General features: G+C 48.9%; 1 protein-coding gene and 1 long non-coding RNA gene across 5 annotated transcripts in view; both read right to left on the bottom strand.

Moving 5' to 3' along the window:
* KCTD15 (potassium channel tetramerization domain containing 15) overlaps positions 1-3,388 on the bottom strand; it is a 100,181-nt gene extending 96,793 nt beyond the window's left edge. The window contains exon 1 of one of the 4 annotated variants that reach the window (XM_084812221.1): positions 2,874-3,388. The gene's annotated coding sequence lies outside the window, so the exon portion shown is untranslated. Of the gene's footprint in view, positions 1-2,068; positions 2,198-2,336; positions 2,561-2,873 lie in introns of those variants that run through there. The other 3 variants (XM_084812225.1, XM_084812222.1, XM_084812223.1) reach the window with 3 other exon arrangements.
* A 4,818-nt stretch (positions 3,389-8,206) lies between these two features.
* On the bottom strand, positions 8,207-21,228 carry LOC146339127 (uncharacterized). The gene is made up of 3 exons (XR_014784636.1): positions 20,779-21,228; positions 11,797-11,907; positions 8,207-9,167 (listed from the first exon to the last, which is right to left on the bottom strand). It is a non-coding gene; the product is annotated as an uncharacterized LOC146339127 (long non-coding RNA).
* Between the last annotated feature and the right edge of the window lie 3,093 nt (positions 21,229-24,321).

The following is a 24,321-nucleotide window of genomic DNA, read 5'->3' as shown; positions in this document are numbered from 1 at the left end:
TCCAGGGTGTTGCCTCTCTCTCTGTCTCTCTCAGGCCTAGAGGAATATTCCTCATTTAATGTACACTCTAGATGATACAAATTGAAAACCCACTAAAAAAAAGAAAAGACTTCAAAAGTGCAAAAGAAGTTTGGAGTGGATGAAGCTTTACCTCCTCTCCACACAGCTTGCGGGCAGGGTAACCAATACTGCTGATGATGGGGGAGGTGTGTGTGTGTGAGGGGGAAAGGAAAATACAGCTGAAACCAACCTTAGACACTGGAAAGGCAAAGCAGGTAAGGGCCGAGAGAGGGAGGGAAGAGGGAGGGAGGTGAAAGTTTGCAGAAAGGAAACAAAGAAAAAGTATGCAGGGGATTAAAAAGACACACTGGGAGAAAGAAAAACAAAAATGGAGGGGAAATAAAGTAGGAAAAGAAAGCCGCTCTAAAGGAGGGACAAAGTTTAAATCAAGGCACACAGACACTTAAAAGCCCACAGATGGGAAGTAAGACTAATTAAGGATGCAGAGACGCTTTTGTTCCGGAAGTTTATTGTTGCCAGGATTTAAGGGGGGAAAATTAATTGAAACTAATGCTGTTATTCACTCCTGCAGTTTAATTCCTTCGTGCCCATTTAAGACATGAAATGAAAACTGCGGGTTTTTAAGGCATGCCTTGAAACTGAGCAAATACTCTTTCTCTGGGCGTGTGTATAGCAAAGGGAGCATCTTTTACCCAGCCAGCCAGCCGACTTTGCTCTCTCTCTCTCCCCCCCCCCCCCCGTATGTATCAAACATGCTGCAAGTGCTCCCAAGTGCACTGGCTGAGGCCACAACCTAGTAGAAAAACCTGCCCAAATGAAGCACAGCTCCCCTTCCTTTCAGTGGGGCGTGTGCAGGAGAATTTCTTGCCCGATTGTGCCTTCAGCCTTGGATGAGAGCAAATCCAAGGTCTGGTCCCTCCTTGGTCTTCTGCAGTAGTTGGGTAAGAAATGCAAGACATCTCAGCCTTCCTCACACTACTGCTCTCCTTCTCTGCCCCCATATCTCTTGTCCCCAAGAGCCTTTGGAGAAAAATTCCCCTCACCCCACCCTCCAAGACTTTCACTTTGCCCTCTCCCCAGAAATGTGCCAGAAAGTTAAGAAATGTAGGAAGTCCAGACGATTTATTGCCTTTGTCAGTGTAAAGGATGTTCAGCTCTTCAGTCAGAGCTTTTAAAAGCCATTAATGCGGGGCCCTAACAATCCTCTAATCAACTAGCAGAGAGCCAAGGATCAATCTAGCCACAAGGAGCATGTTAGGGGTGCAAGACTAAGTCCTCCCATCAGCATATGCCTGGTTTGGTTTGGTTTCTGCTGGGGAAAAGAAAGACTTTGGCCACAGCTACTGCCAAGTAGTTTCCCTTAAAACTTTCCACCTCCCTAAGCACAGAAATGATGAAATGTGCTTTTGTCTCTCCGCATCTGTTTTGTGTGCACACACATGCATACACACACGTGTGCGCACACAGCGTATTTCCCAGAAATAAGCTGCAATGATCTTTAATGGGACTCACTCCTAAAATAACAGTGCAACTGTAGCCGGTTTTACTTGGAAGGAAGTCCTCCTGTGTTCAGTGGGGCTTGCTCCCGGGTTAAGCGTGTGCAAGACTGCAGCCTAAGGGTGCTTCAAGAGTGCAGCTCTGCACACACACGCACCGCACACGCGTAAGTTTCGCACAGCGCACCCCCATGCCCGTACAGGCTTCACCAATAAGCTCCGTGTACACGGAGGGAGGAGTCACTCCAAACTTCTGGCTTTCGGGGCGGGGGGGCCAATAACAAAACAAGAACCTCGGGGCACCGACCATCATGGAAAAGGATAAAATGAAATTAAAAGAGCAACATGGCGCCTTTACTTTCCCTCCCCCCAGCGCATGCAAGGTAGGCAGACGAGAGGGGGATGGAGGGAGAGGGTCTCCCTCTCGAGGACGCAGCCAGTGGGGGAGGGCGCCGGGCCGGGCCGGGCCAGGGGCGCTGCATCTGGGAGCGCGGGGGGCCGCATCGCGCGCGCCGACAGGGAAAGCCGCCCATCGCCCGCAGTGCTCCGACCTCGCCTCCAGCGAAGCCTCCTCGGCTCGCCGCCTCCCGCGCCTGGCGCCGGGCTTGCGTTCGCGGGCTCCCCCCTCCCCGTGCCCGCCCGGGAGCGCCTCTTCCTCTCCATTGTCAGCGTCCCCCCTCCCCCCGCCCTTTCGTGCGAAGCCAGCCTGGAGGGGCTCCCCCAAAGAGCCCCCTGAAGCCCCCCGAGAGTGTCAGCCCAGCGCCCCTGGGGGGAGGGCCGCGCCCGCCCAGCCCCAGAGCCGCCGGCCGCCTCCCTCACCACCAGCAGCGCCCCGGCCCGACCGCCCCCCGCCGCCGCGACGGCTGTCAAGGCGCGCCTCCCTGGGCGCACCACTCCGCGGCTGCGGGGCCCAAGGAGCGCCGCTCGCTTCCCTCCCCGCCAGCCGCAGCTCTGGGCCCCGGGACCTGCCCCCCCGCCGGGCTGGGCTGGACGCGAGGGCGGCAGCAGGAGCCGGGGACCCCGGGCGGCGGCGGCGCTCCAGCCAAGCTGCCCCTCGCGAAGGGCGCGCAGGCGGGCGCGCGCACACGCAGCCCCAGTCCACACACGCGGGGACAGGCGCGCGCCGGGAAGGGTTTCCTGGCAGCGCCGCCGTCGCTTTGAGAAGGCCGCCGCTCCCCTCGCGCGCGCTCTCCCGCGCCCCGCCGAGACCCGAGTCGGAGCCAAGCGGCACTTTCCCCAAACCGAAGCACCCCCGCCCCGCCCGCGCCCTGCCCCGCGATGCGCACGCCGTGCACGCGACGCAGCCCCGCCGCGGCGGAGAGCGGCGCGCAGCGGCAGCCGGCCGGCTCGCCTTACCTTGAGCGCCGAAGGGGAAGAAGAGGCGGCGAGGTGGGCGAAGCCCCCCGCCCGGGTCCGTCCTTCGCTCCGCGGTCTGTACGGTATCGGCGCGGCGCGCTGCTCAGCCCCCTGGCCGAGCGGCGGCTCGCCCGGCCTGCGCGTCCCTGCCCGGCTGGCCGCGACCGGCGGCGAGGCGAGGCGAGCTTCGCGCGACCTCGCCCTCGCCCCGCTCTCGCGCCCCTTCCTCCGCCGCGCCCCCGCCCCCGCGCGGCCCCTCGGCGAGAGCTCCCGGGCTCCGCGCTCCTCCGCTGCGCCCCTTCCCTCTGCTTGCTCTCGTCTGCGGGTCTGGGGAGGAGAGGGGCGCGGGGGGCGCGCGGAACGGAGCCGCCGAGGCTGCTCCGAGAAGAAAGGCAATAATCTCCTCGCCAACTAACGCGGGGAGGGCGAGGCGGGGCGGGAGGGGCGCGCGAGAGAAAGGAAGCCGCGGAAGAGGCCGAAGCTCGCCCCGGGCGCCCCCGCGCCTCCCGGGCGCCGCAGCGGGGCGACGCGGCGCTCGGCTCTCGCCTTGGCAGGCCTGGCCGGGGAAGCGGGGCCGCCCCCTCCTGGGCCGGAGCAGTGTCACATTCCCGCGGCGCCCCTTTGAGACGGGCTTTAGTGGCAGAGAAACTCTGCGCCTCGGCCCGGGCTTTATTCCTTTCGTTCCTCGGAGAATCCTGGTGCAAAGCCTGCCTCTCCCTGCCGCCTCCTCCTCCTCGCCCCTACTTTTCCTTCTCCGCGCACACCAGCCCGCGCCTCCCCCAAGTGCCAGGCTTTGCCTCTGTGCAGAAGCCTCCCTCCCCCCCCCCCCCGCTAACGGTGCTGCCTCCTGCTGCCTCCCTGGCTGGGGGGATAACGGTTCGAGGCCGTCGGAGTCTCTCGGGGACACCCAGTCACGTCCTTCCCGGAGACTTGGGGAGAGGGAGGCGGCGCGGGGCAAGAGAGGAGGCGCGGGTTTTAATCACTGTCATTTGGTCTGATGTAATCTTTCCCCGGGCGTTTTCCGAGTAGGCATAAATTTTCGGCTCCCCCCGCCCCCCCGCCATAAGCCAGGCAGGGCACGTCTCGCGCATCGCGCGCCTCCCCCCCCCCGGTCGCAGCGAGCTCCACTTGTTGAGGAAGCTGGAGCAAGTTTCGGGCTGTCGCTGCTTTGTGCCGCGGCGGCGGCGGCGGCGGCGGGGGTTCTGTTTTGCAGAGGAAGGCAGGGGGGGAGAAGGGCAGCGCAAGCGGGGGCTCGGACGCGGGGAAGGGGCGGCGAGGCGGGCCCCCCGTGGCGACGGCGGCTTCCCCGCTCCCCTCGGCTCTCCTCCTCCCGTCTCTTGACCCCCTTCGCGCTCGTCTCGCGTGGCAAACGCCACAGATGCCCCGCAGGCCACTGGAAGCAAATGACGTCCGTGGACGCGCGCGGCGCGATTGGAGAGAAGCGCCCCAGCAGGCCGCCGCCGGCCAAACGCGCCATTTCAGCGGAGGGCGCGCGGCGACATGGAGGCGTCCGCCGCCGCCTTTCCCAGGCAGAGCAGCAGCACTCCCTCCGACGGCCCGGCCGGAGCAGCCGCGGCCTGGCCTGGCCTTCCCCGCCCCCTCCGCCGCCAGCCCTCTCCGCAAACTCGGGACAAAAGCCGCTCGGAGCGGGAGCGCGGCGTGTTGGCGCGGAGCGCGCCCTCCCAGGGTAGCCGCCGGCCCTCCGCTCGCCAGGAAGGAGCCCTGGCTCGTCCCACGGCGGGCGGGCGGGCGGGCGGGCTGGCACCCGCTCGGAGCGTCTCTCCGCCCTTCTTGCTTTCGCAACGGTTCAGGGCGCGAGCCTGAGCGCTTCCGTCGGGGCCGGCGCGCGCGGGGGGTGGCGCGTCCAGCCACGGCACGGACCGAGCTGGAGGGAAGGCGGGCGGGCATCCCAGGCTACTCCTCCATAAGGCTAAGCCCCCTGACACCCCGCGCTTGGCGGCCCCTGTCCCCACCCGAAGTCGAGGCGCGCGTCCCACGCGCTGCGAGCGAGGCGCGCGTCGGACGGGGAGGGTTTCGGGGACGACGACGATTTGCTGGCCTGCCCTGCTGGCCCTCGCCCAGTCCATCGCGGCTGAGCGCCCGTCGGCGGCGAGCGCTCTTGCGCCCTCGCAGTGAGCGAAGGGCCTTTTCCTGCGCCCGGTCGGCCGAAGAGAGTCTGGGGCTCCAGCCGGCCCCCGCCACGAGCATTGACCGCGCCTCGCCCTCGCCTCTCCGCGCAGCTGAACTGCGAATACGCCTTGATTAGACGGAGCTGCTCCGCTGCGGGGCCTGCGCGGTTTCCCTTCGTGAGTGTGAGCGGCGTCTCCGTGGTGTCGCTCGTGCAATCTTAGCTTTCGTCGTGGATCGACACTTAAGTGCATTGAAAGGTGCATTTGGAATCAGCTAAGCACATCGATCCTGTACTTGTTACTGGCAACGTTATAATTTGGAACATTGGAACATGGCAACAAAACTGTTCACCTACTTATACCAGTACAGATCGGGGGGCGGGGGAGTTCTCACCAAACACACATCCTTAAAAAAAAGTATATGCCTCGATAACAATTCATCCATCCGGCTTATTGAAGCACCCCTCATCTCTTGCACCTTCCCCATACGTGTATGTTAAGCCTCCCCTGCCTTGTGCTCTCTGATTCCATAAATACCCTCTGTTTAAAAGTTCTGTGGCAGATGTTCCATGGGATATTGGTCCTGACAAATTTATTTCTTTGAAGCTTTGCATTCTCTCCCTACCCCAGTCGCTCATATATACTCTTACTTCCCAATTCTATAACGTGTGATGTGTGTGTAAGAGAAGACTGCTTGGGGGAGAATTGAACTAAGTTAACATCTTTAGCACCTACTAGCCACAAAGAGGAGCAACTGCAAAAATGTTGTGTAATCCCTTCCCTCCCCCAATTGCTATTGTTGCAAAAAAGGCCCATTCACATCCATGGCAGAAGGAAAATGGGAAGTCTTTTTCCATATTAATACATGTTTCTGACAGAAGACCAATTTTGGACTGCCTGCTCTTGATCATCCTGTCACTTTCCCCTCTTTACTGAGGAATACGAAGAAAAGAGGCAAAAGCCCCTTGAAAAGTGAGAGGGTGGGTTTTTTCCCCCAATAAAAAAGTTATCATCTGTAACAGGGATAAACATAAACTTTTTTTTTCCTAAGGGGAGTTTATTTATTTATTTCCCAAGTACAAATCACAGGAGAAGAGGGAAATTTTCTCATTAAAGTTACATCCCTGCAGTTAGTTCAATTACTTGATATATGCAGAAGATGTTGTAAATTTAAAGATTTAAATAGCTTATGAAGATGCCGGGGGCTCCATCAGTTAATTTCCTTAATTTATGGATTTTTTTTAGCTCAGCTTCTGAAGTGGGGGGAAGAAAAGGAAAGGAAAAGAGAACTAGGTCAGTGGATAGATTTGCATCCAGCTCAAGATTCCCAGTTTGGTTTTACCTTCTCCATCCTATCCGCTCAAGGAGGTTTCTAAGAATTCACTGACCACTGACCTGGGAGGCAGACCCTTGACATGTGTGGTTCCAAAAATCCAGTACTTCAAATCTGAAGTACAAATGTTCTGAACTGAACCTTCTTTGCAAACATTTTCTTCTGCTGGGGTGGGACAGGGCTTTCGCTTCAGCTGTTTGTTTCCTTCAACATTGTGAGATGGCCAGGAGCGCTCCCTAGCTCAGTGGTGGAGCGCATGCACGCTGCTGAAGGCAGACGGTCCCTTGTTCAGCCCCTGGCGTCGGTAACCCATTGTTGTAAGCCGCCTTGGGAGGGCTTCTGCCCCGAAAGTGGGGCAAGGAATATTTTAAAAAAATGAACAAACCCAGGCTTTGAAGACCCATGTCTGAAACTCTAGAGAGCCAGGGCCAGTCAAGGTAGACAATACTGAGCTAGCTCAGCCTTCCCCAACCTGATGCCCTCCGTGTGTGTTGGACTTCAACTCCCAGCATCCCCCAGCCAGCACAGCTAGATGGATGAATGGTCTGACTCTGTATAAGGCACCTGCCTAAGTTCCTATGAAGGCTTGCTTGCTACTCCTTCACAGCTTGGCTTTCATTTGGCTGATAAGGCTGCGACCTGAACTGTCAAGAAGACAAGGTTTGCACAATCACAGAGGGGGAAATAAGCCATGGTGGCTTATTCCTCCCCCCACCCCACATGGGCATACTGGTCATGTGCTGGAGTAACTTGCATAATCACCCTCACTGGCGTGACTCTGTGTCGTGCGAACCCAGCCAGGGTGGCTTGTTGCTGTGGGTAACAAACCACCCTGGCCAGGGTCCCACGGCAGGACAAGCCATGCTGCTGAGGGTAATTATGTAAATCACCCTGGCACATGACCAACCACAGTGGTTTATTTCTCCTCCATGATTGTGCGAACCCAGCCTAAGAGTGAGGTCACCAGTCACCCTAAAAGGTAAACGTCGGAAATGAGCAAGGGGTACAAAAAGGAAGCAGCGACTGAAAAACGCCCCCCCCCCATGTCTCTCTGTTGTGGTTGTTTATTCGCTCAGTCGCTTCCGACTTCACGGGACACGGAATAATGGGCTCAAGTTACAGGAAGCCAGATTCCGGCTGAACATCAGGAAAAACTTCCTGACTGTTAGAGCATAATGGGCTCAAGTTACAGGAAGCCAGATTCCGGCTGAACATCAGGAAAAACTTCCTGACTGTTAGAGCAATACGACAATGGAACCAATGACCTGGGGAGGTGGTGGGCTCTCCCACACTGGAGGCCTTCAAGACGAGGCTGGACAGCCATTTGTCAGGGATGCTCTGACTTGGATTCCTGCATTGAGCAGGGGGTTGGACTCGATGGTCTTGTCGGCCCCTTCCAACCCCACTATTCTCTGATTCTATGATTCATGGACCAGCCCACGCCAGAGCTTCCTGTCGGCCGTCGCCACCCCCAGCTCCCACAAGGTCGAGTCTGTCACCTCCAGAATACCATCCATCCATCTTGCCCCTGGTCGGCCCTTCTTCCTTTTGGCTTCCGCTTTCCCTAGCATCAGCATCTTCTCCGGGGTATCCTCATGTCTCTCTAGTCACACATTTTTCTGTCTATATAATACTCACAAAAATTCCATTTCCCTCTATAATACATGTGGTAATAAAACATCATTTTAACCCTCTGCTTAGTTAGCCACACAAGTGGATTTAGGCAGGATTGATTAATGTTGGTTGTTTCTTTTTGACACAGTAACAGCCAATTTGGGAAAGGATATACTAAGCAACATTGTTTAGGTATGTGTTGTGCCCAGCTCAAACAACCAGATGCACAGTGAAAGAGTTAAAAAGAAAGAAAGATGCCCACAGAAAATGCAAACCTATATTACACTTGACTGTTCTTTCTTCTCACTTCTGTGCCTTTTTTGTGGCATGCATTTCAGTATGTGAGAATATATACATATGAATTAATACATAAAAGACACAATACAAACTAAACTGTATCAGGAAGCAACATTGCAATGTGATTAAGTATTGGTGTTTTCAGTCTAACATTTCTTTTCCCGCTAGATGAAGTTTCTAAGATTTGCAAGGTACATGTCAAGGACGGGTATATAAATGGATTTTTATTTATTCACAACTCGAAGACTAATTGCTTCTCTTTGCCTCAAGGCCAAGAGATTGGTTTTAATATGACACTTCAAAAGTATTCATAGAACTACAGAGATACTAAAGTGTCATTGTTTTAAGAAAGAAATCTCACAGTGGCACTTGTGACCCTGAAAAATAAAATCTTTCACCAGTGCTGTAGGTTTTTTTCTCTCTCCCAGAGTTTCATTTAAAGCTCAACTATTTAAGAACTGTACCAAGGGAAGTATTAAATATTGTTGTTTCGCAACCAAGAAAAAAGAAATCATTTTAAAAGGAAGAGTTACTTATCTTCTGAGCAGAACTGCTGTGCCCTTTATAAAATTCATCCAAATTCATGAAATAAAACTCATGATTTTAGAAACAGAATATCATCATTAAACATGTTTGGATAGGACACAATTCAGTCTAGATGTGTTTTAATTTTTTAAGTTCTTGGCTAAATGACAAACATGTATATGAAAAATACTGTTTTAAAAGGACGGTGATATTTTGCCCTTTCTCAATCATCTCTTGAAGTTGTAGCACTGAAGATGTTTAATTTAAAACAAACTTGTGTACTGTGCATTTTAAATTTTGTTCTGCTGCTGCTGCATTGGATTGCTTTGAGGATGAAATATTAGTTGCCAATCAAAATTTTCATGCGTTTGTCTTTCATCTGTTTTCCATGGAATCCTGTATGAAAAAGACATGATGCAAATAAATCCATTGTCACTTTTTAAACAATTTTAAATTATTTTAACATGGTATTTTTATTCTTTTTCATGTCTGCTGTTCACCGCTCCAAGGTCTTTGGATGTGGAGCGGTATACAAATACATACATACATACATAGAATTAGGAGGGAAGAAAGGATGTGATCCAGGAAGAACTTATTAAGCTCAAGCACCATTGAAATGAATGGATGTTGCAACGAATTGGTGAAAGCATAGGAGGTGCTCTAAATGGATGATGCTCAAAGGCAGCAAATTTGTATTTGCATATATTCCAAGTAAAGTCAGTGGGGATGTTCTAAGTAAGTGACTTCAGCGCAAACTGAGCATTGGTTTTGATTCCAAGAACTAGATCAGCTCAGTAGTCCATTCATTGCTGCAGACAGGTAATGTTACACTCTGGACTAGGAGTGTACGAAATCCACTTCCCATTCCGGTTTGGGGTGTCCGTGGGGGGGGGGGGGCGATCCGTCCCTCCCCTTGGAATCCTCCCCAGTCAGCTCCACTCCATGGTGAGTCTGCAGAGCTGCTGGCTGGGCCTGTCCGCAGCCAGACTTCTATCCGCTGCTAGTCTGCGGCTGCAAATGGCGTCCAGCATAGCGGACGCCATTTGCATCCCTGCTTTAGCATGATAGGCTACGTAAATCTTTACATAGCCTATCATGGCTAAAGCAGGGACGCAAATGGCATCTGGATTCTTTAGAATCCAATGAGGATTCTAATCCGGATCTTCAGAATCCGGCGTCATTGGAGTCCGTGGCGGAATTCTCCGCCATCCCTACTCTGGACTTAATAGTCCATCTTACACCAACCTCACCTCTTTAGTGGTGAAATTAATTAACTACTTGAAAATGCACTAAGCCAGCCCTGCTGTGTTTGCGGGCTTTCCTACTCATTCTGCCAAGTAGTCTGCTCCAAAGTCCTACCCTGTCAGTACCACTGGGTCCATTCAAGCCCAGTCTTCTGATTCTAACAACAGTCGGTTAACCCGATGCCCCTACAAATCTCATAAGGAAGAGAAGATGACAGGCTTCTGTTGTTAGCTATCATGGCTAACAGGTGTATGCTCCTCCATTAATCCTTTTTCAAAGCCATCTCAGCTCATGAGGCTATCACCACATTTGCACAGGTAAATCAACCTTCCCCAGCCTGGTGCCTTCCAGATGTGTTGGCTATACTTGCTGGGAATAATGAGACTTGGAGTCCAATGCATGTGGAGGGCACCAGGTTGGGGAGGGCTGCTGTAACCCAATGCTAGCCTCATTCAGGAAGTTTTCTTTATCCATTGTGGGGCTGCCTGCATCAGTCCTGCCTCCTCCATCCCCAGTCTTCCTGTGTTGAACAGGGAGGTCTGAAGGGGGACCGTAAGCACATTCAGCTGAGGAACAGGGTTAGTCTTCCCTGTGTTCTTGCGCCAACAGGATTCCCAGTTATGGAGAGGCCTGTAGGTGTGTTCTGATCTTCTTGCTCAATGCCGGAAGAGCAGGGCGGAGGGGCTAGTCTGGTCCACCTGGTCCTGCACTACTAGAGACACATCAAGAAAACCTGAATAGGGCTTATGTGTTCTGTGTACTTCCTTTTATCTATCCTGAACTTACCACCAAATAGATTTCATGGGGTGGCCCCAAGATCAAGTATTACAGAAGAAAAATGTTTTATCTACTCCACACTATTCATACCCCTATCATGTCCCTTTGGGCATTTAAAAACACACACCCAGTAACGATTAGAAAGCCACAAATGCTTTAGCCTTTCCTTGTAGGGAAGGTGCTCTGGCCTTTAACAATTTTGATGGCATTTTCTAGCATTTTTTCTAGCACTGCGATATCCTTTTTGAGATGAGCCACAAAGAACTGCAACAGTATTCCAAATGGATCATGCTGCAAATTTAGATCTCCATGCATTCTAAAATTGCCAGTTATTCAATATAGCTTCACTCAAATGCTTTTTCTAAAAACAAAGCATGTTCTGAAAATTACAACAAAAAGCATGATGAACAGCAAATTGTGGACACAATTAAGAAAATATGGATGCCCAAAGACTCATTGGAATCTATTGGATTTGTACATTTAACTTTGAACTCAAGTCCTATTGATTTCCATAGGATGCTGGCTGCAAACCTATGCAGACTTAGCTGGGCGTCTGAGTAGACACAATAAGTGTCTGACAATAAATTCTGAGTAGACACAATGAGTAATGATAAATAATGGTGAATAAGATACAAAAGATCCTAAGTTTAAAAATGAATTGGGGTGCTACCACTGAGAAGCCATCCACTGTAATTCAGATGGTGGGGGCACTCACAAGAGAGCCTCTATCAGGGTTCTCCTTATGACCTAGACCCCCTGAGCAACTTCTTAAGGATCTCTTGCCTCCTTAAGAGTCCCACCTTCCTTCTTTTAACCTTCACCTTCCCAGTAATGTGGGTTTAGGCGGTAGATGTCGGGTGACTGACACTCTAGACACAGGGTTTAACTACAACAGTTTACTGATAAAGCAAGCAATCACAACTAAAGGTATTTACACAACAGAGCTGAGTGATACAAAAGACCTTAAAAGAAAATAAAAGTTGCAAAACGCAAGTTCCATTACCCTAGCTGTCCTTGGACTCCTCTAGGCTGCTTCTTTCTGCTCCCTCTTCAGGCTCTGGTCTCCTGACTCTGCTCTTACTGCCTCTCTCGCTCGCCTTATGTAGGCTCCTCCCTCAAAAAACAAAAGTATTGATTCAGACCTGAAGAAATGAAACTTAACTGGGGAGCTGAGACAGAAACTTCATTGGAGAAATGAAACTACTCAGGGCTACGCCGTCCCAACAGAAAACTCCAGGCTTCTAAGACCTTTTCTCCTTTGCCTCTGTAGGCCTCAAACCTTCAGGGCCTCCTTGGATGATCTCAGTACATTCAGGAGGTCAGGGGATATATGAATATGTGGGAGGATATATTCCTTCAGAAGGGCACGTCTAACATTATTTGGATGATGGTAATAATAAGAAAAGCATCACATTATAAAAATCAAGAACTACCTTCCCTTATGTACGGCTCCCAATGCGCTCTAACCAGGTGATAAGAACCTATTTTCCATAAGTGATAGAAACACTTTTTCCACCCATTGCCATCCTAATCCCTACGTTTTAGTGCCGTCATGTCTGTGCTGGCATCTCTCTACATTCTTGAGGAGGGAGGAGTCAATTGAATGAGACAAGATCCTGGCACCGCACCTTCTTTTCCTTGTGGAGACCTGGGAACCTGTGTGGGGTGGACTCTGACCCTTCATCTACTGGGCTAAACAGCAAGATCATGCAACTTCTGGAAGGTAACCAGGATCAAGAGTCTGAAATATCACTAAGCTCAACAGCCTGCCCAGTGAACTTGTGGTTGGTTTGTTTGTTTGTTTGGCTATTGACTTGCTTTACACTTAGCGCTCACCTGACCTGTTCTGGTTTTGGCTCCTCATGGTGCCAGCAATTGTGAAATCAGAAGTTGACAACGTATGCGGCAGGGGTTCAGCTAGGGGTATACAGATTACTCACCCCATCCCGGTCCAGGGCTTTTGCGGTGGGGGGGGGAGGCGATCTGTCCCTCCCCCCGGAATCCTCCCTGGCCGGCTCTGCTCTGCGGCAAGTCCGCGGAGCTGCCGGCCGGGGCCGCCTGCAGCTGGACCTCTGTCCGCTGCCAGGCTGCGGCCACAAATGGCGGCAGCCGTAGCGGCCACCATTTGCGTCCCTGCGTTAGCCGTGATAGGCTACATATATATTTACGTAGCCTATCACGGCAAAAGGCAGGGACGCAAATGGCGTAGCGGCCGCCATTTGCGCCCCTCCTCTTTGCCATGATAGGCTACATAAATACTTACGTAGCCTATCACGGCTAAAGTAGGGAGGGAAATGGCGGCCGCAGACCGGGGCAGCGATTCGTGGCCGCAGACAGGGGCAGTGGGCGGCCAACAAAAGGTAGGGGGAAGTTCCGTCGGGGAAGTTTCGCAGGGTGGCGGGTGGGATTGCTCCGTTCCGCCACGGACTCCGGGGGCCCAGATTCCATGGCGGAATTCTCCAGCATCCCTAGGTTCAGCACATCTCCCTGCGCAGCACTTCCTTTGACATTTGTCGATGCAGGTTCTCCAACGGATCTACGACCTCAGAGGAAAGGAGGGCCTCAGAGGCTCAGCGAGGAAGACCGGAAGAAGGAAGCCCACTGTTGGTCCTTCCTGCCCAATATTGCTTTTTACATCACTGTTTCCAGAGGGTAGCCATGTTGGTCTATTCCAGCAAAAGCAATAAAGGGTCTTGGTGCCCCTTAAAGACTAACCAATTCATTCTGGCCTAAGCTTTTGCCAGCCCACAGTCCACTTCATCAGATGTATGGAGTATTACAGAGAGTTTCAGGTTTATATACAGTGTTTTATTTATTTAAAATATTTCTAGGCTGCCTTTCAGGGCAGAAGCCCTCCATATGGTGTGGAAGGTGTAAACAGTGAGGTCAGAAGGACATCAAATGTAGAAAGTACTGGCAGTGACAATCGCAGTATTAACAATGGCCATTCACAGTGCAGTTGTTGCTGACAACAGAAACACCCCGACACTAGGTAAGCCAGATAACACACGTAGCATGGTAAAAAAATTTTTTTATCCTGATTCAAGCCTCTAGTGATAGAATTAAACCTGTTGATAGAGTCAATTCAGCAGTCTCCCCTTAAAAGTTCCTTTGCTCCACACTGGCCATTTGAAGGTCAGTGACAGAGGGTCTTGGGAGGCCACTGGTTTTTGGATTTGCCATTTCCAATACTAGATTTGTGTCTATTTATTCTTCTAGTGACTGGCCTGTTTGCCCTATGTAGCGCTGTATAAATAAATGTTTAATCCAAGTGGCAGGGGTTTTCTGAGCCCTCAAGCCGTGCTCTTTCCTCGGTGTGCAACCTGTGATCCTTTAACGAGATATTTTAGGGACTGAACCCAGGACTTTCTGCTTTGGGCACTGGCATACCCATATGCACCTAAACAAAGTGCCCATCAGCTTGGCAGACCCTGTTTGCATTTCTGGGTAGATCAACCCATTCACCTGCCACACTCGGGCAATATGCAAGAGGTTCGGCAAGGGCCAGACAATTTGTAAGACTAATTTCTGCAGCTTTTTTCACCTTCCTGTTCTGCTGGGAATTGTACTCGAGTGCCCGTGATCTAGGCTGCTTCTGGCCTTGTACTGATTTGACATTGCTCCATTTCTGATCTGCAAATCATTACTCCAGCTCCAACAATGATCATTGCATTGCATGTAATTGAAACTGCCTGAGCACCACTTTAATCAAATTAGAGTTGCGATAATTAAAATCATCTATGTTTATATACAGAGATAGATATACAGATACACATACGTACACAACAGACACACATATTCACCATCAAACAGCCGCAAATACGCAGGGTGTGATCTGTTCACTGCTCTGCTATAGACACTCTGGTCCTCTTGGGATTCTCACAAACCTACATAGTTTTCTTGGGAGCTGGAGACTGCAGTTGGATTGCTGACTTCCCTGAATGATGTGTGAAATCCCATGTAGCCAGATGCTGGTTCCCTGTTGAATTCACAACCGCATCTGAAGTGGGCTGTATGCTTTGCTACTTGTTGCAAAGGTCTGATGAGGAAGAAAAAAAATGCCTGTGGTGCATTCCTTTTCAGTGCATTCCTTTTCAGGCGCTCCGGTGAAAGTGGCTTTGCCTCCATTTTGAATGAAACCATCGTTACCAGGGGCTCAGACTGGTGGTTCCTGAATGATGATTTGGGACTAATGGGGTCCCTTGGGGGTTTATAGCTGGGTTACCAGGTTGTAGGAACAGGGAAATTGATCTGTTTCGTTTTCTCTATATTCAGTTTTTTCTTTAATCTCATTTTTTTTTCTGCCCTGTTTATGAAGACATTTGTGAATTTTGGTTGCTCTTATAAAAAATCCCACCCAATCTAGATTCTCACCCACCCCTACAAGGATGCCAGAAAAGATTGTTTCAAATATTACAGCAAGGGGCCAAGAGGGGGGTTTGGATTTTATTTGTCCATTCCAAACATTTCTTGGACACTTTTCTGTAAAAAATAGTCATTGTGATTGACAAGAAATAAAACAGTAGCAAAATAAGATCGGAGAGCACACAGATAAAAATGGGCATAGATTGAAATTAGTGAAACTAATTTTAAAACCTTTAAAAGTGGAGAACAGTAAAACCAACATAGGCATCAATCAATAAAAAACACTAAAAGCACCAAGAGGTGACAACAATATTAACATGTTGGCACTTCCCTCACCTTTCGGGGGGGCATTCCGCAAATGAGGTGCCATCACTGAGATGGCCCGAGAATTGTTTAAGAGTGCAGTCTTACAGGATTGATGCTCATGTGGGGCAAATCTCTGCTCCCCCTCTGAGGTCACATATGGCCCCTTAGATGTTGTCTGGGAGCTGTAGGATTGTTCTCTTATTTATTTACTTACTTACATTCATTCGTTAGTCACCTATTAACCTAGTCCTCAAACTGACATACCACAATGTGTAAAGATAGGTTTCTTTCAATGAGAGGTGCAAAATGTTTTGGCCCCAAGGGTCCTGTCTGGTGTCAGCTGGGAGTCCATGGACTGCTGTGGGTGCAGGGGTCGCATGTGCGTGCATTTATTCTTTTATTTGATTTGTATCCCACTCTCCACCAAGGAAATGGTGCTCAAGACAGCTAGCTATCACACGAACCAAAAATTTAAAATAAAAACTAGGTTAAAGCAATAGTAAATCAAATACATTAAAACACAGTAAACAACAGAAGAAAAACAGCACCTAACCCAATAGACCAGCTTACATGCCAAAGGCCTGCTTGAATAAAAACATCTTTGCCCATCAGCAGCAGGACAGTAGAGAGGGGGCCAACCGAGCCTCCCTTGGCAGGGAGTTCTGGAGCCTGGGAGCCGCCACTGAGAAGGCCCTCTCTCATGTTGCCTCCAAACGCACCTCTGAAGGCAACAGTACCAAGAGAAAGGCCTCCTCAGAGGATTTTAAAACCCTGGCAAGTTTATATGGAAGAATGTGGTCTTTCAGATAGCCCAGACCAAGCTGTATAAGGCCTTATGGGTCATAATCAGCACTTTGAACGGTGCCTGAAAACAGACCAGTTGCCAGTGCAGCAGCTGTAACAAGGGAGTCATGTGCTCCCTGTAAATGGTCCTGGTCAACAGTCTGGCCACAGCATTCTGGACCAGCCGAAGTTTCCAAACAGTTTTCAAAGGTAGTTCTATGTAGATCACATTACAGTAGGCTAAATGAGCTATAACTAAGGCATGCATGACCGTGGCCAGATCACGCACACAGGCACATATTTGCACAACAGGTGGGGTGGTTTGGGATTGCTGGGGGACAGTGGAGGCTAATGCCTCCTCCCTGTGGAAGGGACCCTGATTGGGACTGCTGCTTTCCTACCACTATTAGTGGTAGGAAAGCAGCAATCCCAGCTACTGCAGGGTCACTGGGGGGAGGCTAAAGCTAGACCCAGGTGGGCCAAACTGATAGCTCAGAGGGGTGGATCTAGATGCAAAAAAGTGAGTCGGGTTTGGATCCAATTTCCCATTGCACCCAAGGAGCCATACATTGGGATGTCCTTTATCTAAGTTACTGCAGCTCAAAGATTTTAAGAGCCTAATTTTTTGGGGGGGGGGGTGGTAGGACCCCCAGACCTCAGACTTCCCAGTGTGCAGCAGATGATTCTGATGAGGACAAGGAATGGAATGCTTCCTTGGGGGTAGGACAGTCAGTACTGTATTCAGGGCCTCCTAGCCAGAGGACACAGCTATGGCATTGTCCTCTGGCTCAGAGGATCAGCCCCTGGCAGAACCTCCCCTCCCCCTCTTTTGTCTCTGAGAGGACCCTTTAACAGTCCAGTCAGTTCCTCCAGTGGAGCTGACCACACTGTAGGTCTTGTCAGCCTACGTAAGGCTTCAGTTGGCTTTAGCTCCTTGCTAAGACAGCATCCTCCTATTGTCCTAGTCATTCTGGCCAGCAGGACCCACTTGGAGATATCCACAGTTCTATTTTCTTTCTGCTTTGATCTTTCTGCCAGCTTCCTCTGTGAGCCTCAAAGACCATAGAATGGGACAGAGGGGCTTTTCACTTTTGCTACTTTTAAATGATTAGGAGTTGAAGATCACTGCAGATCTACTGCAGTTCACCCAACGATCTACCAGTAGATACCAACCTACTCCCTGTGTAGATGGACATAAAAATGGATAATCCTCCCGAGAGGAGGGGCCTGTAATTATGTACTTTGTCAGGGCTAGGGTTGTGAAAACTCTAGTTGCTTTACAAATTAGCCCCCACCCTCAATTTGGAACTCAAACTTATACCATATCTGTCTATTGTCTATCTACATATTTTGATAGAAGATACATTCATCAGATTTGTTTGTCCCTGTGTTAACCAAAGTGAGGTTGGAGTCTGGCTTGATTGGCTCATTCAGGATACCACAGACGTCCCCCTTCCCAATTAAACTGGATTGTTTGGGGTTATTTATTATTTTAAGATGGGGGAAAGTTATTTTTGCAAGTCTTGTCATTGTTCCTCGTATAATTGAACTTCATATTTGCAGATGGTTTGGGTGTTCCCCTGTTTTAGTTTATATTAATGCCATTTACAGTAATTGTGTGATGTTCTTGAGGTTTTTTTTTTAAAGTATGCTTCATATTCTAATTATTGAAATGCCTTACGGTATGATATTTTTAATCAAAAAGCTAAGTATAATTCAGTTGTCCCTCTCATGGTTTGCTTCATTACTACTGACAGCAATCATGGAAGTGATTTTCTTGAGTTCTGTTTTTATGTTTCATCATCGTACAAATGGTTGTAATATGTTTTTACGTTATAGATCTATTGTATAGTGCCCCTAAAGAAGAACTTAATTTGAGATATACTGGGCCTAATAGAGTATGCAGCTGTGTTCTAGAGGTTTCCTCTTGTCCTTGTCCTTTCCCGGATTATTGTGATGCTATTCTGAAACTGTGGGTTGAAAAAAGTCTGGACCCTAATTCAATGATTCAAAACAGCCCAGTTGAACTCATACTGATTCAGAGGCCTCCAGTTTGGCTTGGGAACTGAGTCTGGGTCTCCCATTGACTAGCACTGGTAATCAGCAAACAATTATAGCTTTTTTGATGCTTGGCAAAATTGGATGGAATTTGCAGGAATAGTAGCTTGCGGGGCGTGGGGCTGTGCTAGGCACCTTTAAAGTTTGTGTGTGTGTCTTAAAGGAACTGCCAATAACCTTCTTATTTCTTGGTGGAATTGAATGAAATTTTCAGGCATAGTGGCCCCTTCCAAGAGAATCAAGTCCTCCAAGTTTCAGATGAATAAGTCCAGGGATCTTTATGCAAGAGCAGCATTTACAGTTAGGGGGGTTATTTTTTAAAAAGGGATGTGTTTACCCCATATGTTCTTTGTGGGCAATTCTTATGAAAATGACCTACAGCATAAAGGTGGCTTTATGCTATGAAATCTACAACATTTCAGAAGAATGGGTAAAGTAGAAGGGGAGTTTTCAGTTTGGGGAGGGAGTGATTCATTTTACATAAGGGTCTTTTTTTCCTTTTTTTTTTTTTTTAAGCAATTTGTATAAAAATGACATACATCGTAGAGGTGTCCCTAGGCAAGTAACCCGCAAAATTTCAGAAGGATCAGCGCAGAGGCTAGGGAGTTATGATGAATGAAAAGCAGTTAAAGGAATGTCTGTTTTTTGCTTAATTGACACCAAAGTCACAGAAAGCGCAACAGGACAGGAGTCAGTGACTGCTGTGGAGTGTAAAGTGGCAGAGGCAGAAGGACTTGAACATCCAACATTGTCCAAGCGAGCACCCAGTGCTACACCCTCCCAGGTCTCCCAGACTCCACCAGACCTTTTTCATTGTTCCTGCTCCTGGGAGAGAGAACGAGCAAAGAGTATTGAGCACTGGATCAGTCCTGCAATGCATTACTTCAACATTCCTGCCCAAGGCACTGGGATTAAAGAGCCCTGTACAACCATTCACTGTGATGAGGAGGAGCTATTGCTGCCAGCACAGAACTACACTCTGCTTTTGATTCTGCAGATTTGGGCAGTATCTGCAGTTAAGACATTGCAGCATCAAAAAACTGAGGCCAGATGCTTTAGTAGGCTTGGAAACACCAGATATATTGCAGTTTTTGCAAACTATAGCAACATTGTCTCTCTATGTGCATTTACAAGATAAGATTGATCCAACCTTAGGTAAGCTCCGAGTTAAGTGGGCATTTGCATTAAACATTCAGTTACATGAACACACATGGAAATATATTCTCCAGATGAATAAACAGACATCTTTCAATTTACACTTACAATGTATTCAGAATAAAATTATATTGAAGGCATACCGGACTCCTTACACTGAGCAGGAATTATGAGTCGTCACAACTGTTGAACATGTTAACTTTCAAATGCTAAATTATCACACATGTTCTGGCCCTGTTTTGTAATTTTGGACTGAAATATTTCAGGATTAATTGCATGTTGAATACTGCATATGACTTTACAGCAGGGGTGGGCAATTTGGGGACTCCTTCACACGGAGCTTTTATCCTACAATTGAGATTCCTCCTTCACTGAAGTTTGCTGGCTCTTTACATGACGCCGTGACCCTCCGAGGCATCTCCTGCACTAAATGCCCTTTGTTCCATTTCTGAATAGATTGCAGATAATGAGCTATCAACTTATCCCGCCGTGTTCCGCTTCAGTTTCCTCCATGAAAAGAGGAAAAGCGGCAAGGAGAGGAGCGAGATCAGTGAAAGAGAACGGCAGACTCAGATGTAGGGAGAAGAAAGGGGAAAGGGGTGGAGGGAAAGGAAGCAGGTGAAAAAGGGAGTGGCTGTGATCCTGCATGTAAAACAGAAGCAGAAAGCCCCGTTTTAAATGCAGGATTTTAGGCTAGTGTAGAGATGCTCTTGGTGGGTCTGTGGGCCAATTCCCCCAGTGGGACCCACACCCCTCCCCTCTACTGCTGCAGTTGCCACCCTCATGCTGCCAATTTTGCTGCTGAAATTCTCTGGGGAGCATTTTTTGCCCCTGGACTTCGCCCCTGTGGGCTGCCCCCCATGGGTGCCAAAAACAAGGGGTGATAATAAAAAGAACAAAAACAAGATGGTGTCCACAGCTGTTACGGCATGCCAAAGAAGGCAAAAATAGCTTGCAAACAAGCTAATTTTGACCCTTTTGGCACTCAGTAGCAGCTGCGATGCTATTTTGTTTGAATGTTGTATTAAAAAACTTTTTGTTCCCTTCAAAATGCATGCCTTGTTTTAAAGTAAACTCCTGAAAGCTTCTAGGAGTGTGATTTTGCTTGAGCACAAGATGGACGTTTCCCCACATGCTTTTTTTTTTCCACAGCAAAACTGCCTTTTTTGCTGCTGCCCTGTCTCCAGATTCCAGTAGCAAATTATTGCTTTTCCCCCTGCCACCGATGCACCATCAGTGGGGGCTGCAAAAAAGCCTGGGGGGGCACATGTTGCCCACACCTGCTTTACAGCATCACACTTATTGGTAGTATGCTTACCTTTTTGGAGGAGGAATTCTTCCACTTCATTGTAGAAGGGAAATGAGTCCATCTCCACTCCCTGTTTTTCTTCTGCACTGGGATCTTCACAGCAAGGGGCCTTGTGATTCCTCGTAGTACTGATACCACACCTCCGCACTTATGCCCTCATTTTTCAGGGCATTACCCCAAGGGAGATACTGCGGCCGACGGCCGTCATTAATCAGGAGTAGCTTTTCCAACTGGGGTGGGAAGTGGGCATGTTACTTGTGTTAAGTTATGGAACTCCGTTCTAGAGCAAAACAGAGCTTCCAAGCATCGGGGGCGGTGGGGGGGAAGACAATGTAGGTGCCTTTCCAGGTGCCTGCCGAGGGGCCCTGTCTCCCCCATTTTTTTTTAAACATGCATCTGGGATCACTTCAAAGCAAAATCAAGGCCTCCAGATGCTGCCATCTTCATTTCCCTGAATGCACCTGGGCCACATATGAGGTTCAAAGACTTCCTTAGAAAGTGAAGGATGCAGGCTGATGCAGCATGCCTGGCCATCAAAAAAGAGAAGGGGGAAAAGAAAACGGGACCCCCGTCACTTCTGTCTGGTAAGCTGGGGGGGGCTAAAGAGAGTTGGGGGGGGATGTGAAGCACCAGCAGTAGTAGTATGCCAGTAGGTTAGGGAGGGAGATGCCAGGAAGCCAGGGGGCTGCAGGAGCCATCTGGGAGCAACTTTTGGGAGGAGGGTTGTGTGCCTGTATGTCTGAATGGATGCATGGGAGAAAGAGAAAGGGTTTAGGGGGATTTGGGAGGAATCATGAAAAAGAGTGATTGCTATTTTTCATGTGCTTGCAGTGCGGAGGAGAAGGGAGGAGCGTGTGCGTGCGTGCATATGTATATATGTAGACATGCATGATGGGTGTGTGCGTGTGTGAGAGACTGTGTATTTTGATGGTGAGTCAGGGTGTGTGAGAGAGACTGTGTATGGGTGAGTTAGCTGGTGGGAGTGGGGGGAAGAGAAAATGAGTGTGCCTTGTGTGAAACAGGCTTCTGTTGGTGCAAAAAACTGTGGGTTCAAATGAATTGTTCAGTGTGGTACAGCTCAGCCCCCACCTTTCCCTTGTACTCTGTCTCTTGGGCAGGTCACTTGTCCTTTGAAACTAGCCATGCCTCCCATGGTATCCATTTTGTGGTGGTACCCAAGAGAGTTTCTCAGATTTCATGCCCATCAGCCCAAAAAGGTTGCCTACCTCTGCATTAGAGTCTGTCTCTTCATGTTTTCTCCAATAAACATGTTTGAAAATGCACACACCAGAGGAATTGTTCTGTGCACATCAAACATAGAGCTGTCTGTTATTTCTTAATAGGTATCTGAGGGTAAACTCTAGACCTCTTTATTTTCCCTTACCTGCACATATGTGTAAATAGACACATCACATTCTAATCTTGCTCAGTGTACTTGGCTTTGTATGGCATTCTTGTGAACCAAGAGCGAGAGAGAAAAAACCCATAAAGGTCACCATGTTTTGCAAATGAGTCGTCTCTCCCCCGCCCTTTCTTTCAGGCCCTTTCCATTCCTATTTTTCTCTAAAGTCAACTGTTTGGGCATTCTTGTCAATCAAAACCATCCCCCTGGAAGACTATTCACACAAAAGCATTTTAATATTCTGCATTAACTCAGTAATCAATGTTTGGATTGTGGAGCTCAGTAATAGTCTATAAACAGAGCAGGTAAATTTAGTTTGAGATAAAAATGATTTGGTGCGACTGAGCTCAGTACAATGCACTTGTTCAGGAGAGTTTATGGTAATAATTACACACTAATGTTTCTGTCCATCCTTGCAAATTATACAAGTTCCCTCCTTCATGGTGGGGGCGAAATTTAATATGCAGTGAACTATTACTCAGTTTAACTTCCTGCTGTTTCAACTTTCTCTTGGATAGGAATGGGAATTGATTTTCTGACACAAAGAGCTTCCTTTATATATAAGGTGCATTTAAAATGACCAAGTATCACATTAGAATGTTGTCTGTTTTCCATCAATAATCCTTAATTCTCTCCACATTTATGCAGACGTACTGCAGTGGGCACCTAACAGCGTTGTTTTCCATGCTGAGAGCTTGGACCAGTCCATGGGGTGGGGTGTGTGTGATTCAGCATCCCCCCCTGCCTTCTAAGTAGTTGAAATGCCTCTCCTAAGGCTTAGTGAGAGGCAATAAGAGCTTTACACTAAAATATGCTGGTATGTTTTGTATTTTGGCCTCGTTTTGCTCTCATCTCTTATTGCAAGGTTGCTTTGACCAGCAGGCCAAAGATGGGGGCATGTGCATCTCAGGAGCAATGTCTCTGATCCATCGCCTTCAGTTACATAAGATGCCATTTTCAGCCACAATGACAGAGGCGGGGGTTAGCTTTGCTGCCTGGTGCTAGTCTAGGTTCAAGGGGACAACAGCCCCCTCCCATTATCACAAGAGAGGTGCATCTTTGGCCCACAAAGAAAGAAGCGGGGGAAGTGCCTTGGGATAGCAAGGTGTTTCTGACATCAAGGATGTTTGGTAGCAGGAGAGTTTGAGACTTTGCCGCCAGGCATAGTGGACAGCACTGGGCTACATGGACCAAATGGATTAATCTAATCACAGATGTCACAACAATAAGAAGAAAAGCAGGGACAGAGGCCTAGTGGCAGGGGAAGATTATCTCCAGTGGGCTGTGAGTGTGGACTTCCCAGAGGCATCTGGCTGGCGAAGATGGGAAATGGCAAGCTGGACTTCCTTTGTCTGATCTAACCAAGCTTTTACCAGGACCGGTCCCTGTGTCTTCATGTACACATGTATGTAAACTTATTTCTGTACCAGGGATGCCGCTGAATTTCGCAATTAGTCGGCTTGTTGGTTGAACCTTGTGCATTTGTAATGCTCACCACTGTAGTGAGCTTGGATTGCTGTCTTATGAATTTGATATTAATTTTGGAATATATTGTGAGCTTCGGAGCATGTGCAGCCTCCACCAAAGGATAACATTTCTGTGCATATGCTAAGTTGGTTGGTTTACCCCTTTTCTTTCTGGAGGAAATGTGGTGATGTCACTTGGCGGTGCCAACATCTTGCCTCCATATACCGATCGGCGACAGTGAGTAAACAGTGCATAGGAATGCAAATAGCCCATCAGGAAGGGGTACATGACGTGAAGATTCAGGACATCATGATGCATTACAGGATTTCAACTGCAGTTCTCAACGTGCAGTTTATATTGTGCATGTGCAAAAACTTATATATGCAGAATGAGATCTTGAACTAAAGCAGAACTCTCATCCAAGTTTACATGGATGAATTTGTTACTTTCTGAGGAAAGAACAAATTCATTTGGGGTAAGTTTTCCCATGACTGGTCTGTACACGTGCATGCGGAGGACACCAAAGTACTAGGGTCTTTTGCAGACGCATGGTGAGACACAGTAGATTTTGCACTCTGCTAGACTTAACGTGGGAAAATTAGCTCCCTGACAAAGATTAAGAGAGAACACTGTAGGTTTTTAAAATAGAAATTAAGAAGAATGACTGAGTCATATACCAGTCC

Source organism: Heloderma suspectum, chromosome 8, assembly GCF_057233095.1.
Source record: "Heloderma suspectum isolate Gila_16-S chromosome 8, 16-S_ref, whole genome shotgun sequence".
Lineage (NCBI taxonomy): Eukaryota > Metazoa > Chordata > Lepidosauria > Squamata > Helodermatidae > Heloderma > Heloderma suspectum.
This window is presented reverse-complemented; position numbering and strand designations above follow the sequence as displayed.